We start from the raw sequence: 20630 nt of genomic DNA on the forward strand, positions 1-20630 counted from the left end.
TTGTCACATTGCCATATTTTTGCCTCGCTATAATCAATCTCAATTCAAAGAAAATTTTCAACTTAGCCCACCAGTCAGGGGCTTTTGGGCATGCAGAATTTTTTCAAAGCTTCTTTTCCCATGTATACGATCGTGCCAGGGAATAGAGCGTACACGAGAACGCGACGATGGTAGACATATAAATATGGCCAGAACACAGAAAAGTTACAACACCATTACCTATCACACAATTGTAAGTTTTTGGTATTAAAGTGTTTCGACTTGATTGATCATAGAATGCAAGACTAGTAGAACACCCCCACGGCGTACTTTATTTTCGGCTTTCCGCACAGAATATCGCCATTATATTGTCAACTACCTAGCTGCCGTTGGGCTATGCGGCGCTATTGCTGAAGTGAAATGGTGGTCGCGGCAGCGGCCGCCGACGTCGGTTGTATGCGCGATAACTCGGGCTATTTTTCTCGTTTTTTTTTTTTATGTCGACGCTGCGGTTTTCGTTATTTTCGCTGTTATCCTTCTCCTTCTCATCGCGCATTATGTTAACAGAAGCTGGAAGTTTCACCGGCCAACGTCAACGCAGCATTCGCGCTTGATTTCGCTCTCACGCTGACTTGTGCTCAGCCAGCCTGTCGCTGTTGCTTCAGGTATTGCCGAAAAAGTCAGATGAAATATTCAATCATTTCCGAAATCGACTGATAAAGCTTAACCTTATTCTTGTTCTGAAGCTCGGAGGGGCAAAGATATCTTAATGAGCATTGATATTCAAGTAATTGCTACATTTCGTTTAGTAATAGTTTTCTTTATTCGCATTAACCCATCTAAAAAAAGTTTGTAATTCTTGCTATTATAGTGTGATGATGTACTACTTTACGTTGTAACCCCAGCTCATTTGTAACCTAATTAAACTAACCTAGACGTTGTAGCCAGGGGATGTATTTCAATGTAAAAATGTTTTAAAAAAGATACGATGTTTCTACATTTAGATGAAGTACGCGGTAACATTCCACGTGGTAAAACTGGAGGTAGCGATTGAGACTTCGAAGTAGAGGGCGTTCGGTTTTAACCTGGTCGAGTACATGTTTGTTTTTACGACTGCAAAAAAGATAACAAAGTAAATTAATATTTATCACATGTTGTTTTTTGATCAGGAGCATATTGGTTTGAGCGCGGGAGGATATAGTTTGTGTACAGTTGTTTCCTGTTTATAATTACGATAGTATGTTTATTTAGTCACATTTGTCGTTTATAACACCGTTGAATCTGAGTGATAGAAAAACGTAGGCAGAGAATGAAGTCAACGTTGAAGATCTTCGAAGGCATTCATCACTAAACGTTTGCTCCCCAATGCGTCTCACTATCCAGATCTATAGTGGTTTATTTTGATTTTTACAAACGGTCCATGTAAATTTCTTGCTTCTTGCCCATGGAATTGTCCTGAAGCCCGTGACCTGGGTCTTGTCGTATCGAATTTTTTCGATTTACCTAAAACTGTTGTTTTAGCCGTTCGTCCTATTCAATGTTACATTCCTTAGGAAGTGCACGCTGGATGAAGCATGCATGGCCTTTACGAACAGTTGTCATCATTCACCAACCGCTACGTGCAGCTATTATCCATTGATGTGAACGACGTCATAATATATATACATATATATTGTATCCGTACAAGTTCGATTTGACAAAGGTGTACACGCTCCTGAGACCGCGCGTTTTTTAGGTCAAGGCTCTTCTTTGAAGTTTTACTCATAAAAGATAATATGATTAAAAAAAAAAAGTGTTTGCATAGTAAATCGCGTGTGGCCCTTTCTGGCAATAATTTAAAGCACGTACAACGTTGCTCGTGCGATTTCAAACTTAGTCTCGATCTGATACTCAACTCCTCTGTCAGAGAGGGAAGATAATAATCATTCTAATGTTTCAGATATTTTACAGAAGCAATTCTGTGATATCCATATCATATTAAGCCGGCAACTCATCACGATGTTTTGTTTTCTATAAACAAATGAATGCAACAATGAAAAGTCAGCCTTCGTGACTGTACAGAGCTGCAATCAATTATTACTCTGTATGTGTGCATACATATATGTTTGGCCATCTTGTAGTTTAGCTAACTCCTGAGTCCGAAGGACATGCTTTACGCTTTGGATGATTTCGAGTTTGACTCAATTTATCAGCGAGTGTGGGGTACGTTTGCTTGGGGTACAATAGACATGCCTGCGAAACGTACAATTGGCACGGCCGAATGGGGTGTTCAGCAAAAGCTAATAGATCCACTAAATTCATCGACCTTTAAATATGTTCTTTTTGAATAGAGAACAATCTACTCATATGTACTGTATACTGTGAGTTTTTCTGCTATGTTTTTCGTTTCTATTATCTGGTACTCGGTATATGCGTCAACAACCCATATAGCTAGCAAATGTAATTATTGGCTAGTACCGAAAGAAGAAAACAAATCGTTTTCAGTTGTCATTAGTTTGTATATTGTTCTAGTCAATAAGCGTAAATTTTCCTTCCGAATCATGCACGTAAGCATATAGTTGTCCTTCTTTATATATACAGTCCACACTGCTTAGTTCACGCAGCCCTGGAACACAATTTAACTGTAAATCGTTGTTTTTTTTTTGCTTCCGCCATGTATATATGCTTTATCGCTTAAGGCCTCCGTTGCTGACGTCAACAACAAATACACACGTCGACTTCATTTTCCGTCGGTTTCACTGTTGGTAACGTACTGTTAAGTAAATATGTATATTTTTCTATTAATATAACGATATGAAGTCGTGACAATTGCGGCATCATTCTACTGCCACCTGCGCCTCTGCTATGTACGAGTCCTACATCAGTCTTAGCGACATATAATTTTGAACGTTTTCTCGTATTTTAAACAAATTCAAATATAAAATCGATGAAAAAGCAAAACGTTCGACCAAAAAAAGGAGGCAGATTTTGTACTGAGTGGCGTATGTGCACGTACGTTCTTCAATTGCTTCTAGCAACGAGAATTTTGGCGCCTGGCTATCCGGCCCGGTGCAGGCTGACGAACGCGTCAGTAGGCACGATGGCCGATCTATGCGACTGCCGGTGCTGATGCCCTCATTGATGACAGCAAGCGACATAGCTCGCCAACAATCTTTTTGTGCGCTAGCGTGGAGAGCTCCTTCGGTCGAACGTATCATGCCGAAGTCTTCAGTGAGCGCTCGGCTATGCGTGCGTGTATCCAAGTTCGCGTACGAAATTTTGTCAATATTAATCTAATTGTTGATTGTAAATTTTCTTGCAAGGAAATCAAAGACAGACTGCTCGGTTTGTTTTAAAGAAAATACGCTCGAACATGGCAAATTGTTACGTGCTGAACAAAACCCTACTTTGTCCATAGAATGAGTTCACTATATAATCGAGCCCTGTTGTTGAAGCTAGTAACGTCGGGGTATCGATAGTTCACTGCCGAAGCCGTTCAATAACTACTTCGATAGGGGTTTAGTGCCTGCCAGTATTGATGCTACTACGACTTCAATTAATCATTAGTGATCGATCGACAGCAGTATACACAGTGCATGGTGGATATGCACACACGCGCATACACACGGATATTATATATATATATATATATATATATATATATATATATGTAATTGAACTTCTTTGCGGAGAATCCTCGCTAGGCTCGCTTTGATGTAAAAGTATCCGCTATAAGCAATAACGCAACAACAAATGGAACAAGCAACTCAATTGTATTTTCTGCATTTTTTGCGCATTATTTCCTCCAGTTCCTTGGACATATAATAGTAAACCCCCTGGAGCGTCGTTTGTTCATCTTCGATGGCTAGTTGCGATCTTCCAAATGAGACAACGACGACGACGACGCCGTCACAATAGTACAACCAAATAGCGTGGGGACGCGAGGGGTGATAGGAACTGGTAGGGTTTCTTGTGCCACTCCGTTCACTGATTTATCTAGCGACGTGAATTTCTCTTTCCAGCTTTGAAACACCGGTCATCTACTGCGCAATCGTCAGATTAAAAAGTTTTTTTTTGAAATCAAACCGAAAAGATTTACATCTTATTGTTAGACATCATGCCCAGGGGTCTGTGGCAAAAGCAGCACCCTACACATTACCTTACTAGCTAAATTTTTACCGAACTGGTTTGATATATTTGCTCATTTATTAGTGTCACTTTTATAAGACCTATATATACATCGGGCTATTCATGGCCAGATTCATAACAGCATAAACATGTACACCTGAAAACAATACAATACAGATTGTTATTAACAAATGGTACTAATATAGTTGGACCATATAAAAACGTAGTGGTCGCTTTACGTCGGAACGGCGCGTCAGATGCGACGTTTTCGTCGTATCATAGTTTATCTACTAAACTCAGCTTAGTTAAATATCTACAATAATACAGATCAACGAAATGTGTTCGAAAAAAAAAAACATAGAGATATATATAGTAAAACGAGTAGACCTGCTTCCTGAAGAGGAATTGGTTCTAATTCTCCCTACGTACTTAGTGACCCTTCGGTCAGTATTTTCCAAATGGTAACATCTCAATTTTTATAGGAGTAACCTTGCGAAAAAGCACGCTGCGTCTTGAGCATCGTACCTCAATGTTCTTTGATCGTAATGTTTATTACAATCAAGCGCAGCATGCCTAATTCTATGAAGTCGATATTGTTTGTTATTACTACTTCATTTAGTTACAATAACTGAAGTGTTTTAAGCCGCACAAAACAAAGTTAATATGTTTATTATAATTCTGTTAATTTCTCATACCGCAGCTAATTCAACACAGCCCTAAATAGACCGCTTGCTAATTATTAGCAGCGCGCCGTTTATTTGCCTTATGGTGTGATAAAATAATTTTCTCTATTCAGACAAATTGTATAGCCTTTATGTGTCGTTGACAACACCTGAAGCAGTGACCCCTAGCCTCTTCCAACCAGAGGCTTATCAGCTAATTGTCTCCTATGGTTTGGTCAAGCCTTGGGTCTATCCCATATCTAATATTACACAAACAGATAGGACTGTGATTCCGCCGCTGCTCCGTACCGACTGATGCAACCTTATGAAATGGTACAATTTTGGTATTTGTTTTCGTTTTTAACTGATGCAAGCTTCCTTGAGCGGGTCCACGAACCCCCTGAAGTTCTGTTGTACCTCACTCTCCTATTCGGTCGTATTTCGCGGTTGCGAATCAGAGCGAACTACCGAAAAGTACTCACCTGGCCATTAGGCCGTGAAGAACCGCCGCAATCATTTGAAATGAGTGACTGGATAATGCCCAAAGATCAGTACATGAAAGAAACGGGTTAAAGAAATATCATAGTAACAGTGAATAGTAGTTACAAAGTGCTGAGATGAGAGAAGATGTCGTTGAAATTTAGGTGACCCAATATAAGGTTTCCTGAGGAGGCCGGTTGGTCCCGCCGGCCATGGTGGTGGTGGACTTCAATGTGCTTAATAATATCACTGTAATATATTGTGCAGAACGATAATAAGATCATTGTGTTTAACTAAAGCCCCGCAAGGGCAAGACGGGGGCTTAGACTTCAGACGTAAAGCATTGTCAAACCGTTGTGTTTTGTTGACGATCTTGTGCTTGTAGGTTGTGAATGCATTAAAAAAAATCTTGGATGTAATATAGCGCTTCCCCTTCATTAAAGAAACACGGCAGCCCTGTATACTATTGTTACTATTTTAAGTCTTCAGAGTAACTGCTTTATAACGCTTACATCTTGAATTATGTATAGTGTAATGCGTGATAAATAATTCCATAGGGAAAAAGTTATCTCATAGGTTTTTGAATTTTAAAAACTTCGCAGTAAAGCCAGTCAGGTCTCACTGCTGAACCTCTTCTTTGTGTTATACTTTTTGTTTCAGCCAAATGCGGACTGATTTACGTAAGTTTTTATTATCATATATTTTAGCAATAGTTCGTCCTAATTAATTAATACCGTTTGTTATTGCAGCATAAATACTTATTAAAATATAATTTTGAAATATACGTGACCACTAACTGCCAGCGGCTGGCATAATCGTTTCGAGTGACTCTTTTGTAGAAACTTTATGGCTGGTAAAAAATTACTGAAAAAAAAAGAGGCTAAGCTGTATGAGTGTTTGTAAATTGTCATCCACTATAGAGTGTAAGCGTGATGTTTACCAGGCGCGCACTTGAGATAATCGTTAACGATATCACTTGGTCGTTTTGAAAGGGGGCAACTAAGTTCCGAGTCGCACAGGCTCTAGCAGGTTTGCGTTCCAACTGCTATTTTTTACAATTTGTTCCCTAAGTGGCCTAAATAGTTATTTTTTTTAAACTATATTTACGTGTACTTTCAATCAAATAATTAAATAATCGGCATATTCAACAAAACAGTGGTGTTTAATCTTTGCAATGCGAACCTGTATTCTCTTAATTTATGCTACGATTGCAACGCCCCTAAAAATTCAAAGTTACCGTTAGCGGGTCGTTTATATAGATAATGCAGCTATGGTAAAAGCAGATAGCCGAGATTAATAGACATCTTCATTTTCGTGACGTTACAATATTCTCTGGTCAACTTGAAAGGGCCAAGAGTTTTCATTATTATCGTAAGTTTTAGATTAGTTGGAAGGGGGGCGAAAGCACGGTACAAAAAACGCAGACACACACATATACAGATCATTGAGTTGCTTCTAGTCAGACTTGGTTGCAGGTGTAAGGGGTGTCGTAGCCATCTACAAGATTTCTGCTTTGTTATACTTTGCTAACATTTAAAAGGTAACCCAGTTAGGCGGGCCAAACACGAGCCTCGCAGCCGTTACAGCTGGCGACGGCCACGACAACAGCCTCTCAGCTGCTCAACAGCCTAATTCGTGGGACTTCAAATGTGTGCGCGAAGATACGGCATGGCAGACCTGGACTAAAAGCGCCAAGAACGACTCAGGTCGCTGTTGACTGCGGTTACCGGAGCGCCATCGTAGAAGTAGCAGCAGCGACAGCAGCGCTACCAATCGCTGCTGTTTCAGCGGGGATGACTCTTATTCACCAGCACCGATGATAGCAGCTGCAACTCTGTGCATTTTTTAAGAACACATAATGACGACAGCTATCTCTTACCAGTCAAAACCGTAGGGACAACGTTACCTGGCAGCACCCAGACGCACCGCAGCACGCAATAACAGCCCGAACGCGACATGCACACAAATTACTGGCGGGAACTGGCCATCCAGCCCAAGCGAGCCATATAGATCAGCTTACTGACCAGCCAGGCGGCTTGCTGCTATCTGCTTCTCGACGACCTCTTACACAAACGTTAGACGGAACAGACATCAAATGAGCAGAAACAATGGAAAACTAACAACAGAATCACCTGTTCATCGCTATCGGTAAAAAGACGACACAAATGATAATAAGCTAAATCCCTTTTTATGCTGGGGCGATAGGGATGATAGGCGAAAGGACAGAACGAAGTTAGAAGGGATCTATGGCGATTGAATTGTATTGTTATGTTTTCCTGTATTGTCTAGCAATCGTTGAAAGTGGCCTATTCCGACTAACTAACGGACCTGGAATAACTCGAGCAAAAACTGGATGAGTGGGTAAGCCGTTTGGTGTTCACTTTGAGAGAAAAGATCCTTCCGTTCACGAACGTCCATGTTTTCGTTCAGCGATGCAAATTCTTGAATTTGATTAACAGTTTCAATATAAGGGCGACTTGTGAATCCTACGAATAATCAAAAGCATGTCTTAGTCAAGCCATATGTGAAAATTATGATATTTGGTAGTTCAATAAATGATCCGACCGAAGGTCTATACCACAAGAAAGGCGATACTGGCTGAGCTTTCTTTTAGGCTATAAGATGTTCCGTGTTCGACGTCTACAGCCTGAAATCTCTTCCGGTGCTTAGGATCGTGTACGCAGTTCCTTCTCTGCGAATCCGCAGGGTGGTATAGCTTTATACAACTGTCAAGCGAACTAAACACAAAAGCCGGAGAGAAGCAAAACAGTTGCATAGGAACGACGAAGTAAAACTCAGTCAATATATATATATATATATATATATATATATATGTTGCTACAGATGCGCCTCGAGTGTAGCTACTTTTCCTAGCAAGCCCATTTCACCAGGTTCTCGGGTATAGAAAACCGTGACGTTAGGTCTACACGAAATAGATGTCAATTTAAACAATGGCTTCCAGCCTATCAAAGATGGCGGTTCAGATCGATGCGTTCAGTACATATAAGGTAGCAAGAACACTAATTTAATTGCTCGAGTTACTTCACAAAACATCTACTGATCCGAATAGATGATCAGAATTCCGTTATACGCTATCCGTCTCACTTTTCCAGAATCGAGAAGTTTCAGTTTATAATTTTAAGCCTATGGAGAATTGTGTAGTGTTCTTGAACGAGGTTTCTCCAGACCACGCTAAAAACGATTTTTAGTGCAGTAGTCGGATTAGGCTTTTTCCAGGTCGATTTGGGTCTAGGTGGAGACTGTGCGAACTATCTACGTGCATTGCTTCAGAGTATAGCATATGGCAAGTGCTTATTTGTATAGATTGTTACCGTGTTCAAATATATATATATAGTATTATTAGATTCTTTTTAATTGCATAGAAATGAAGTAGTAGTATTTACTTTGAAATGAAAACGAGACGGCCATTACATTGCGCCAGGCGGTACGTTGGTACGGTAAGGAACTATGTCTTTAAATGTTTGCCATCACAGCGCGTAGATGAGTCAATAGTTATGGAAAAACTGCAATGGGAAAACATCAGCTTACTTGTTGGCCGTTGGTTTCCGAAACGAAAAAACGTCCGTTAATAAATGAACGTAACAGTGATTAGAGGACCGAGTCGAAGCTTCAGCGTGGAATACGTGCGCCGAGTACAAAAACGTGAACGAATATAAAATGCACGTCGAAGTATGACTCTAGTGTAACCGAAAAAGAGAACCCACTACGCGACTGTACCAACAAAGAAACGCCTCTATCTATTCGAATAATTAGCAATAGGTTAAGTACTGCTTCGTTCTTTCTTTCGCGAAGGTCTGAAGTTGAAGTAGGTACGCAAAAATTCATCCATGTTCATGTGAACGCCGTCGTTAAATCTATGCTGTGTGCAGTTGACGGCTTTTTATTGTGGCGCAAGACATCGCTATAGCCGTTGCATTTACGTTTCAGCTTCTGCTGTTGCGATCGTTGTCGTCGTCGTCGTCATCGCAGTTGGTGTTATTCGCTGGTTCTTGTAGTACTGGTTGTCAAGCCATAAGGAACTACAGAATTAGCGGTACGTATATAAACATTGTTGTGATGTTGCTTTACACGAACGACAATAAAGAAACGCGTAGCACTAAGAAGCGCAAAGGAATGCTGGTAACATAGCTTGTGGCGGGCGGTTTCATTGTGGAAGACTTTGTTAGACAGTGTCGGCCCTCATTTGTTGCGTGTTCATGCGCCTCTATGCGCCCACGCGAGCCCTAACCCATTTGAGGAATCCCTTGACAAGAACCGTACAGGTGAAAACATCCTTGGGCGCTAGTCCTGACGTTAAAACTTGCATCGCCCTCCCCAGTGAATAGCTGAAACCGTTCTCGTCGTTGTAGCTGTAAGGGCTCTGCTGCTTTTAGCAGCTCCCTTATTCGGTCGCTGTGCTAACTTCGGCGTCGTCCCAATTGTCGTCGTTATGTTATTCAGGACCCATTGATTGCACGTTTTAAGTGAATTCACTCCTTGGCCCAGAACGGCGAGGGGGGGGGGGCAGCAGCAGCAGCAGCAAGACGACGGGCGACGGAGGCGATCTTAGCGTTTGCTTTTTCTCTAAGCGCAGGACATCGCACAAGCCTTTTGTCTCGTACCTTTTTGGCCGATTCTCGTCTATTCCCGAACGCCGTTTATGTTTAACTAAGATGAACATGGCAATCATCGCTTCGCTTGACACCACAGCGGTCCGAGACAGTGATCACTTGGAGTGACAAGATACAGGCTTCGGTGGCACCGTCCGCGGACGCTTTACAGGACATTGCTACAACAACACGAAATAGTTCCGTCGATGGGCTATCTAAATAGCTGATGAACGCGGCCATGTCGCCGACCCGAATCGTCAATGCTTGCTAATATGCGAAGCGACATCGTAGGTTAACTGAAATTGGTCCCTGCTTTATTTTCCTCTTATTTCAGGCACTTTTTCTTTTGCGAGATTTTTTGAGACAGGTTTTTGAGAGAATCCGCTTTGGCGTAGCTAACTTTTCGAGACGTTAATAGAAATCCTGATTTAGAAACGATCTTCTTCGAAGATTGTTATAAAATCAATTTGAAGATACATAGATAATTTTTCTAAGTTGGACTCGCTGGCAATTATAGAAACAACAGTGCCGTTGTATTCAATATAGTCAAACTGATATCATGAATTCAGGTGATATTGTGTAGATATCGGAAAGTGTGACGTTTCATTACCGTGCCCCTCTAGCTACGAATAGAAATTGTTTCGTACTCGTAGATGTGCCAGAGCAAGACTTGCCTCACCTAATTAATTTAGTATAATAACTGGAGTAAGATCCATTTGTATATACTCTTAGATAAAAAGTTTGTGCCATCAAATTAGCAGTCCGTTGGAAAAGCCGACACTGTACTCGACTCGGTGTTATTACGGGAAAAATAGCCGCCATTTTGTGAGTCGCTCGTATTATGTCTTTGCTGGTATTAGTAGCCCAGATAATTAATAGGCCCAGATAATGAGATAGGCTGTTGTGACGTGGTTTTGTAAGAATCAATATCAATTATAATGGCCAGATAGTAGTTAGTGGAGAATTAGCAAAGCCACTTTTGTATGTAGCTATGCGTTATGGCGTTCGTTCCTTTGTTGCCAGTCTAAGCCGTCTTCGCTTACGTCTCAAATAATCACTCAGTATACCACATATTTTGGGGTGGCTATTGCATGTATATGTTCGCATCAAGAATATGTATGTTTACTAAAAAAAAAAACACGTTAATAACAGTATCATCATAGATAACACACTATTTTGTAACGTTTACCCATTCTGCCGCTGTAACACACAAATGAATTAAGCAAATAATAACCGAATAAGAGCCCTTGAGATACATTTTTTTCAATTTGCGTCCCAATTTTAACCACTTACGCTTTTATTCTTCAACAACACTTTAAAACGCTTTATACCCGATCGCCGAAGAGACTTCGTTACGATTTATTGTGCAGTATCATTGATCAGTCGTGCGATAGTCGCTTGCTTTCTATTATTCTACAGACGTTGTTTACCTTCAGTTTATTGGTCTTTTACTTCCGTTACTTGAAACGATATAGCGCCAGCAGAAGGCAAATGTAGACCAGATGAACATATAACGAACGCGTCCAATGGGGAAAAAGACGACACCGCTTGAGATGCTGGTGGGCGTGAGAACGGATCGAACGAACCCATGGCCGCCGAACGCCAATGGCTTGTTAAACCATTGTATCTTCGAGCACTCCTCAGACCTGTCGAAATTTCGGTGCGTTACTTCGTGAGGAATGAACGAAGTTAGTCTTGTCTTTGTTATCTTTTGCTGTTCGGCTGGGCATCTTCGATTGACACTCGCTATGTTACTGCTGTCGATTCAGCCCAGCTGTTGCCAGCCCTTTTTTAGAAAAAATAAAAATAAGTTCTGAAACTTTTCAATAACGACGGCCTATAGAAGAATAGTTATGATATGGGCACAATAGTACGGTTTGGAATTTTTCTCGTTTGCTTGTCTCTCTGATGAACATGAGACGGTCGCGCGAAGACCCATAATAGGGCATGAATGATTACTTAATGAAGTGTTGCTTAGCCGAGAGTACCTTTTTAACCAGGACGCTTCGAAAGCATAGAGTAGGCGGTTGCATTTTGCTGCTGTACTGTATTTTATGTATCAGTTACCGTGACGGCACACTAGACACGTATTTCCCGACAGAACCGCAAAATATATCCTAGTTCGGATTTGAAATCGGGCATACGTACGCTTGACTACGTACCAACGACCAGCTGCCTGCAGTAGCTAGTATAAAAGTCGAAAAAAAAAAACAGAAACTGAACAGTTTGCCTATCCCAGTTTGTAATTTTTGTTTGTGGGTAACGTATTTGGTTATTAGGGGTACGTAGCGGTCCAGGCTCGAATACGGACATAGAGACGCCCAGGTTGTTGCTGGGAGCCGGCCATCTGGTAGAACGTATAACGATCGTGCCCGACATAAAACTCGTAACATTTAGCTTTAGGTTGTAACGTCTCAAAATGCATCTCAAAGTGTTGTAGTAACAGCCACAGATAAGAGCACATGGTTACCACCGCTAACTCGTAGCGGACCATTGAGAGAAGGTAACAAGCATTAAAGAAAAAAGTAAATAAACCTAACAGCTGCAGGATCTGCCGATTTATGAATCGTTAGATAAACTGTAAACAGGTTGCCCCTGCAATGTTTCACGTTTTGTTGAGAAGTGATTAAGGGGCAGTTCACACAAAAGTTGGGATAAAGAATTCCGTATTAATGTGAAAATTAAAATAACATACAAAGATCGCAGCTTTTTATCGTGTCATTTCGTCTCTTGTAGTTAGGTCTTAGATTTTTCATAGAGTAGTACGGTTTCCTAAAACACTAAAAACTTGTACCGGCTTCTTATACTGTGTTGGTATAGATATATTATGTTTGAAAACGTAACTTTATCACCGTTGTATTTTTTTTTGTACCTTAATCGTATCGCGAGCACGATTTCACGTCCAACTCAAACCCCAAGCATGGACGGCCCTGGTGAAAGAGTACATTTTCAATATCCATCATATTTCCTCCTTTGCCAAGATAAAAAGATGCCAAAGTAGCCTGGCATATCCCTGCATTTGTGATGCGGATTCCACGCATAAAAAGATTAAAAAGTTTTGTTCATTTACGATATTTTCGGATGCATCTCTTACCGAAGGCACTTTAGAAGAAAGTCGGCTAGTGAATTAGTCAAGTAGATGAACGCTGGTCATGTGGCTATCTTCACCCAAAAATTCAGAGCCTGTATACCCCATAATCGGGGTGGAACGCGTAGTGAGGCACGGTTTCTCACTGCCTCGCCTGGCACCGATCAACATACAGCCATAATGATCAATTTTTAGCCAAACTGTAAAACTGATGCCGCTACACGGTTCCACGTGCAGATCGAGAACCTCTCTTTACATTTGTGCCGAAGCTGTATCTAAATAAAAATGAACACTTCGAGAAAATTTTTTTCGGGGTTACTGCAGCAGCACTAGGTATACGGTGCCACTTTTAACGGTCATATTTAGTTAATATAATTAATATGCCGTGATTAGGACTTCAGCTCGAGACCTACATTGCTACCTAGTCATTTTTAAAGTATACCTTTTTAACACGCAAGCATCTTTTTAATAGTAACCAGCATCAAGCGGTTTCGGTGGGCGAAATCTCGTTAAAGTGTATCTTGAATATGCTACGTGCGAAAAAATCCAACAGAATTATACTTTGAGCCGAGATGTAAGCGTTCAAAACGGCCAAAAAAAATACGTTCAGCACGGAATGATTAGATAATGGCTGATTTTCATTTAAGCTGCCGAAACGATACACTGTCGATGTTTGTCGTTTTGTCCTGAAAAAGGGGCTTTTGTCCAATGCGTACAGGAAGTAACGCTTAGGCACATATCCATTAGGACAAACAACCCCGCTATATTGCTTATACAAGCAACATCAAGCCTTTATTTATTGATATCGACGGGAATACCTGGATTGGTTCGGGCCGTAACAGCATACATATTATTCACCAGCCGATGTGTTCAGATGTTGTTTTGTCCGTCCGCCGTTAACGACCCTCTTGGTAATAATTCAATGGTTTCCGGCAATATTTGATTCGAGAGATGCAATTGCTAACTCAGACAATATCCTCGGATACTTTACCTTCGATCATTCTCTTCTAGTCCTAAGGTTGTTCAAATACTTTTATTTGTTTAATTCCAACGTCACCTGAGGACATTACGCTGTCTATGAGAGGTTTGGGTTCTCCAGGCATACGAACCTTATATTGGACAAAACAACGATAGGGAATGGGAATTTAGGTCGCGTCAGCCAACATTATACGCACAAACTAAGCGATTTCCGTTCGCCTTCTTCCTATCAGTTGAAGTAAGGCTCAGAAGGAACATTCCCCTTGGCGCGTCGGAGCTATTCTGTAATGAGTTAGCTGATACAGGTTGCCACGCGTTTATCGTACCTCTGCGGGATGGACATATCCATTTGATATAAAAGAAGAACTGCATCGTTTTCTTTACAGAAGACGGTCAGGTTTGAGGGACCACCACAGACGCCCAGTCGCAATTACGGATTCGCTCTCAGGTGCGGACCTTCTGCGTCAACAAAGTCTCAGCATTCGCAAATATCTGCAACGTGTACTAAAGCAGGCCCACGAGCAGACACGCAAATGATTACGATGAAAGATGGATTATTTAACGTAAACAGCTTGCAAGAGGCAGCCTACTTACCTAAAAGACTGTTGCTAGTAGCGTTGGGAAGTCAGTGTAAGGGGATTAATACTCGATTTAGACCAGATAAAGTCTTTCTTTTTGGAAGACGGCGTTCGATTCCACTATGGGGAACAATTCATTACACACAAGAAATAAATTAGGTAACTTGTCACCTATTGCAGATACTTTTTATACGGCATACTGCGTCTTTAGTTCTTAATTCCCCCCTTCCGAATTTACCCGAATGCGAAAATATACAACTATAGCTAAAAATTATTGAAATAATAAATAAAAAATAGTAATAACTTTTTACGATTTTGACGGTCGCATTATGACAGTGTTTTATTAAAATCTCGTCATACAAAAGGGCAAGCATGCTTTTGTGGCCCGCCACGGACAACGACAGCTGTGCATCCCCGTTGCTTTCGACGCCTATAAGTATCACTGCCTTATCTAAACTTGAATAACGTAAGCCGAGACAAATTTAACTGCTGAACAGGTCACTTTATTTGTCGGCACTTATTAAACAACATACTAAATGGAATAAGGTTTCGTTGGTAATTGGAAGATTGATAAGAAGCATCTGAACTTGAGCCTTACATTGATTTCTATTTAATACATATATGAGTTCGTATGTAAACGTTTTTGTAGAAGTCGTTCGACCAGCCATCTTATCCGAAACCGCAATAGCCAATCCCCAGATCACTTAAATTTTTCGAGTTTCGGTACTCGAGCTGTTAGGTTTTCTTTCAGACAGCTGGTTCCTAGCATAAAATGAAGTATATTGACAGTACTAGCTTGATAATATAAACCCGGATCATTTCCACATATTTTTTTATATCTAAGAAACTCGTGTTTGATGGGGCGCCAGATCAAGGGAGTAGGACGCCGCATGCAGGTCGCCAGACATTAAGTTCGTTCTCATCTGCATACTTAGGCAATGCGATTATATGTCGTTGGCTTCACGTGAGCAACTGCTATAAACAATATTCTCTAGAGTGCGTCATATGTGCATCAAAAATAACAAAATTTAATAAATAATAATGATAATAGTAAAATGTATTACTGTATCATACAACAAATGACCTCTATCCTACCGAAACTATAAGTTCAAGAGACTCACACGAACTTTAAGGCGCACGTAATAAAATGCTAAAATTTACGTCTAACGCTGGTATAATTGATGGATGATTACGTAAAAGCTTTAACGATAGCCTACTTTAGGAAGGATGGAATCGGTCTAGGATTCGAAGCTGCTGCATGCCACAAATGAGCGGCCCTTAGCCTGGGTTTTGACGACAGTCGCGTCGGCGGCAGAAACGTGTATACGAAGAGTTTACTTGGGAAACACTCCGTACATGATATGTTGTGAGCATCCTAAAAGGCAAACCTAAAGAGTCACATACGCAATTATAAACCTGTGAGAATACATTACTTTTCACAGAGGTATATATATTGCACAGTATTGAAGTACATGAATAGAGTAAAAGGCAAATGATTTCCTTCGGCGAGGCGCTCTGTACTGGCCTGAACGATCGCTAGCCACAAATCGCTATCATTACGACACGCACCCAAGCGTCCATCGCGATGGTTTTCCATTTAAATCTTCGCCTAGCATTCACTCTCCCGAGGCAACCTTTGTTTGTGTTAGGGAAGGGCCGATCTCGGCTGGTGTCCGTATGGAGGCAAAGCCAAACAGAGTAATTACTTGCCCAGTAACACAATTAATTCTGCAGACCGGCAGGCTGTCATCGACCAGGTGGCCTACCCTAACGCACGTGAAGTCTGGCGGAATTGAAATAACAGAAACCGCTTTGCATAGCACAGAATAAATCTGCATAGGATGTCCACAGCCAGGTTGCCTATATTCAAGTCAATAGGTGCCAATGGCGTGTTTCAACATCATCATTTTTGCGACGTGTCGCCCTTTTGACGAATAGATTTGCTTCAGTAACGTCTTCGCGAGTATGACAACGTCACGTGCCTCCGCCTAAATATTCGGGGAATAAGCACAAACCAATCTTTTTCTAATTTTCGCTAACCATGGTGTGCGGGTATGATAAAACGAGCAATAGGTCTAAGCTATTACTAAGCGAATAGCTTCTAAGTTACATTAAAAACTATTGATGTTATTCTGGAGCTATTGGCATTTACTTTCTATTAGGGATGTAAAAATTCTCGTGCGGGCCCTGATTCAGTACGTTCAAGACCTATTTTTTGCATTGAGTTCTCCAGCTAGATGTTGTGCAGATGTGCTAGTCGTGGATTGCGCAGTCTCTTCTCAAATAATGCCCTTCAAGAGAGTGCAAAAAGCAGAACTCGCACTCCTTTGCTTTTCAATAACAATTTGTACTCAATAGACAATAGGACAAGCAAGTACTCAATAGATAATCAGATATCATTCGGCACGAACTATTGACCCAACTCAAAATATTAAGAGGCAATATCGTGTACCCAGTTTCTAACTGTGAATGGCAATTTTTCTTGGGGCCGGAGAGCCCGTTTTGTGGCTTTTCGAAATTAGGACAATTCCAATAATCCGACGCAATGGTTTAGTATAGCGTTCACCACATATGCTAATTCCTTCCGTGAACCGAAACCATGGACCTTATTGCTGTGATGTTGTCGGTGATACGGACAGGGTCGTACGGGGATTCCTAGAGGTGAAAGGTCTGCATGTAACAATCGAGACATTTTCCCATAAGCAATATCAGTGGAATATCAAATTGACACTGTCTCTCCCTTTGAAAGTTTAATACTAATTTTCTTAAAAGCAAACGCATCACTCTTGACACTCTAGGAAATGAGAAAATAACCGCATTCAAAAAACGGCCACTTAGTTTACGCAAGCTCACTCTGTGTTCGTGTGTGTGAGTGTGCGTGTGTGTGTCTGTGTGTATGTGTGTGTGTGTGTGTGTGTGTGTGTGCGCGTGTGCGTGCGTGTGTCTCTGTGTGTGTGTGTGTGTGTATGTGTGTGTGTGATGTGACAGATGGGAAGACCGCATCACTGTAGCACAACTGGCTTTTTATATAATCACCATATAAAGATAGGAAGATCACTAACTCAACGTTCAGTCGCTGTGACCGTTTTTTTCACTAAGCTATCTATAAGACATCCATCATAGAACTCGTATCCCATGTTGATCTATCTGATTGATGACAACAGCAAAAAGAAGCACCTATACGTTCGATCGCGATACAATACACTTAAGCAGAATTGATTTCGGACACATAGATGGTATGGGCTCGCAGCTGATACGTAAATGAATGAATCTTCATCTTCTTGGCTTCAAATAATTGTGCAGCGCGTTAGACTCTAGATGTTTTATTGGCGTGCTAAAAAACATTTATTTGCCTTTCCAGAAGAGCGCACGCAATGGAATATACGTAACTGATATCGTACGTAGGTGAGGGCTGTCGCCTAAAAAAACTTTTGAACTCGAATTGTACTTCCAGTTGATTACACCCGGCACACGGTATGCTCGACCCTATCCGTAGACCCAGTATCATAAAAAAAGGGCTTACTTATAATTAGACTTTTCGTCGTCGTTTTGTAGAAGTTTTGTAAGACTTTCAAATGGCAGAAAAAAAAAAAGCTGAACCCGTACGCAATATAATTACTATTAGTGTTAGCACAACTGATGGCAAAAATCGAAAAGCTTGAAACAAATTCGTGTATAGTTTGTTTATACCCACAGCTGAGTGCAATGGAAATGGGCTCCTTGCTTAGTAACTAAAGATTTCCGCCTCTGTAGCACGCGTCCTATAATTTATATTCGATACAACTGCAGAGATTAAACTAACTTAAAGTTCAACTTATCTAGATTAGCCAAATACATGAATGTATTTTTATCAACACCAGGGAGAAGTAATATGTCATTTTACATAAAATCATTGATGAAAGTTTAGCGTACTCATGAGTCTTGCAAACATTTAAAATGAACTATAACGTAATGTCAGTATCGTTGATAAGATAAAAATCGCCGAACACCATTATGCCTAGGTAGGCATTTTTGTTTACCTCGTACAAGTGCATCGAATAACTTTACAACTACTAGAGTCATAAACAGTAACACCGAGAGAGTCCATTATTAAGAATGATACAAATCTATCGAAAAAATGTTATACTGTTACGGCAGTGATTAGCTGCTATCTAGAAGGGCGAACGCCCCTGTCTGAATACGATCAAAATCGCTAAATCACAGGTTAGCGTGCAGCAAGGTTATCATATACGGATTTTCTGGTGAATACTGCTAACTAAAAATAGTTTTTTTTTTTTTTTTAGAGCCTCGGTATGTATGTTGCACTTCGGCGCTTTTTTTTCGCTCGTGAGTATTGTATTCCCTAGTACAGTGAAGATCTCTGCATTATGTTTTCCTGTGTTTTTTTTTTTTTATTGATAAGTCGACGCTTTAGGTTGATCTGTTAATGATTAGGTTTACCTAACTTGTTCCTTGGTTGAGCTGTCACCGATTTCCAAGCAGTTTTTAGATTGCCCAGATTGCGATCAAATCTGCTGGGTGTTCCAAGTCAACGACGTTTTTCAACCTTCCTTTGCAACGCTATTATACACGCACCTACTGAATGAACGCTCGTCCCGTCTGCCGTGTTGAAACCGAGAGTATACCAAACCGCAGCATATAGACGTGCGTAAATTTATTTTGGTTATATTGTTCAGGTTATATAAGATAATCGTTCCACATAAAACTGTGTAGTACATCTCACAAGGTGTTTCAAGCAGGTCTAGCTGTCGTAGTCAGTGAAATACAGTTACAAATGGGATCAGAAAATCTTTTTGATGAGTCTCATAGATAGAGGGACATCTCGAAATCTGAATATATGGCCTTCATTTGTGCCTTCGTAGCCATGTTGTTAACTTCGGCTGACTTGGCACTCGAACATTTAGACTAAAGATGATTGTCAGCTTCTTATACTTTAGTTTTCCATATATTCAGTTGATTACTTTGAACCAGCAGTTATTTTAGCCAGTAAGCCGATAAGGCTAGCTTTTTTTTTTGTTGTTGTAGATTTTCTCCGCACCAAATAGATACGTATCATTTACAGATTCTATGATATTCTTCCCAGAGAAGAAATCATCATTAAATAAACTTAAATTCAATACTGGCTCTTGTGGTACTCTATATTTAGTAACTGTAAGACTAACGGATCCATTTACCTTCTCTCCCTTGTTTTTTCATGTTTATCAATCATGTTGTCATAATTTCGAATTGTCTTAATAATAGACTAGAGTAAGTTAGATTACTAACCCACAGGTGTCCACAGTATTAAACGTTTAGTATGCCGCCAATATTGTGACGTAAAATCGCATGAAAAATGGTCAACTTATCATCTCTACGGCTACGCACGATATTCGATCAGTTGAATCGGTAGTACCCGGCCGAAAAGAGCCTGAAATGAGTAATAAAAAGACGAGCATTCACTTGGATATAAATAAATAGAATAGATAACTTCTGTAACGTGTAACACGAGTATGAGGTTTCAATTGCACAACTTAAACATGTCGATTGTCGCATAGATCGCAACAAGCAGGCCTAAACATTTAATTTAACAAGGAGCCACAGCCGATACTAACTCTAAGTTACTCCTCATATTAAGGATTACGTACGCCTGCATAACTCCAGAGATGTGCAGACGTTGAGAAAAATATCTTTTCCGCACCATTAATCATACCCACACGCTACTGTAAAATTCACCACCCTGCAAAAAAGCTTCCTTGCTTTAGCTACGATAGTCACTCTGGTCTCAAGTTCATTTTGCCATTATTTTGTCGTAGACTAGAATAATTAAAATTAATTAGAATTTTGTTGCTTGGAGATAGGACCACTGTGATAGGCTTGTACGCACCGAAAAGATCGCTAGAGCAATCATAAGTGATTTAAAAATTCGAAAGTCTGGACGTCGACCATATATCATAGATTATAAGCATAACATACACGTTTTTTGTTGATGAATCTTATAGATCCTCTGTATTTTTCCGTAAAGGTGTTTTCTAACCGCAACGATACAATGAATAATTGCTAAATGCTTGTCGCATAAATTACAAGTCAAATTAAAGGATAAATTGTATCTAAAAGATAACTGCGACCGTCATAGGACATTTGTAGCAATTTATCTGTAGATTATAGTTGC

At 40.5% G+C, this 20630-nt stretch overlaps 1 long non-coding RNA gene across 1 annotated transcript; it reads right to left on the reverse strand.

The window, feature by feature from the left end:
- Positions 1–812: 812 nt before the first annotated feature.
- Positions 813–19865, reverse strand: LOC147754946 (uncharacterized). Its single transcript, XR_015329553.1, has 3 exons — positions 19748–19865; positions 18923–19081; positions 813–1092 (listed from the first exon to the last, which is right to left on the reverse strand). It is a non-coding gene; the product is annotated as an uncharacterized LOC147754946 (long non-coding RNA).
- Between the last annotated feature and the right edge of the window lie 765 nt (positions 19866–20630).

This window comes from Varroa destructor, unplaced genomic scaffold, assembly GCF_002443255.2.
Source record: "Varroa destructor unplaced genomic scaffold, Vdes_3.0 BEIS01000006.1, whole genome shotgun sequence".
NCBI classification, from domain to species: domain Eukaryota; kingdom Metazoa; phylum Arthropoda; class Arachnida; order Mesostigmata; family Varroidae; genus Varroa; species Varroa destructor.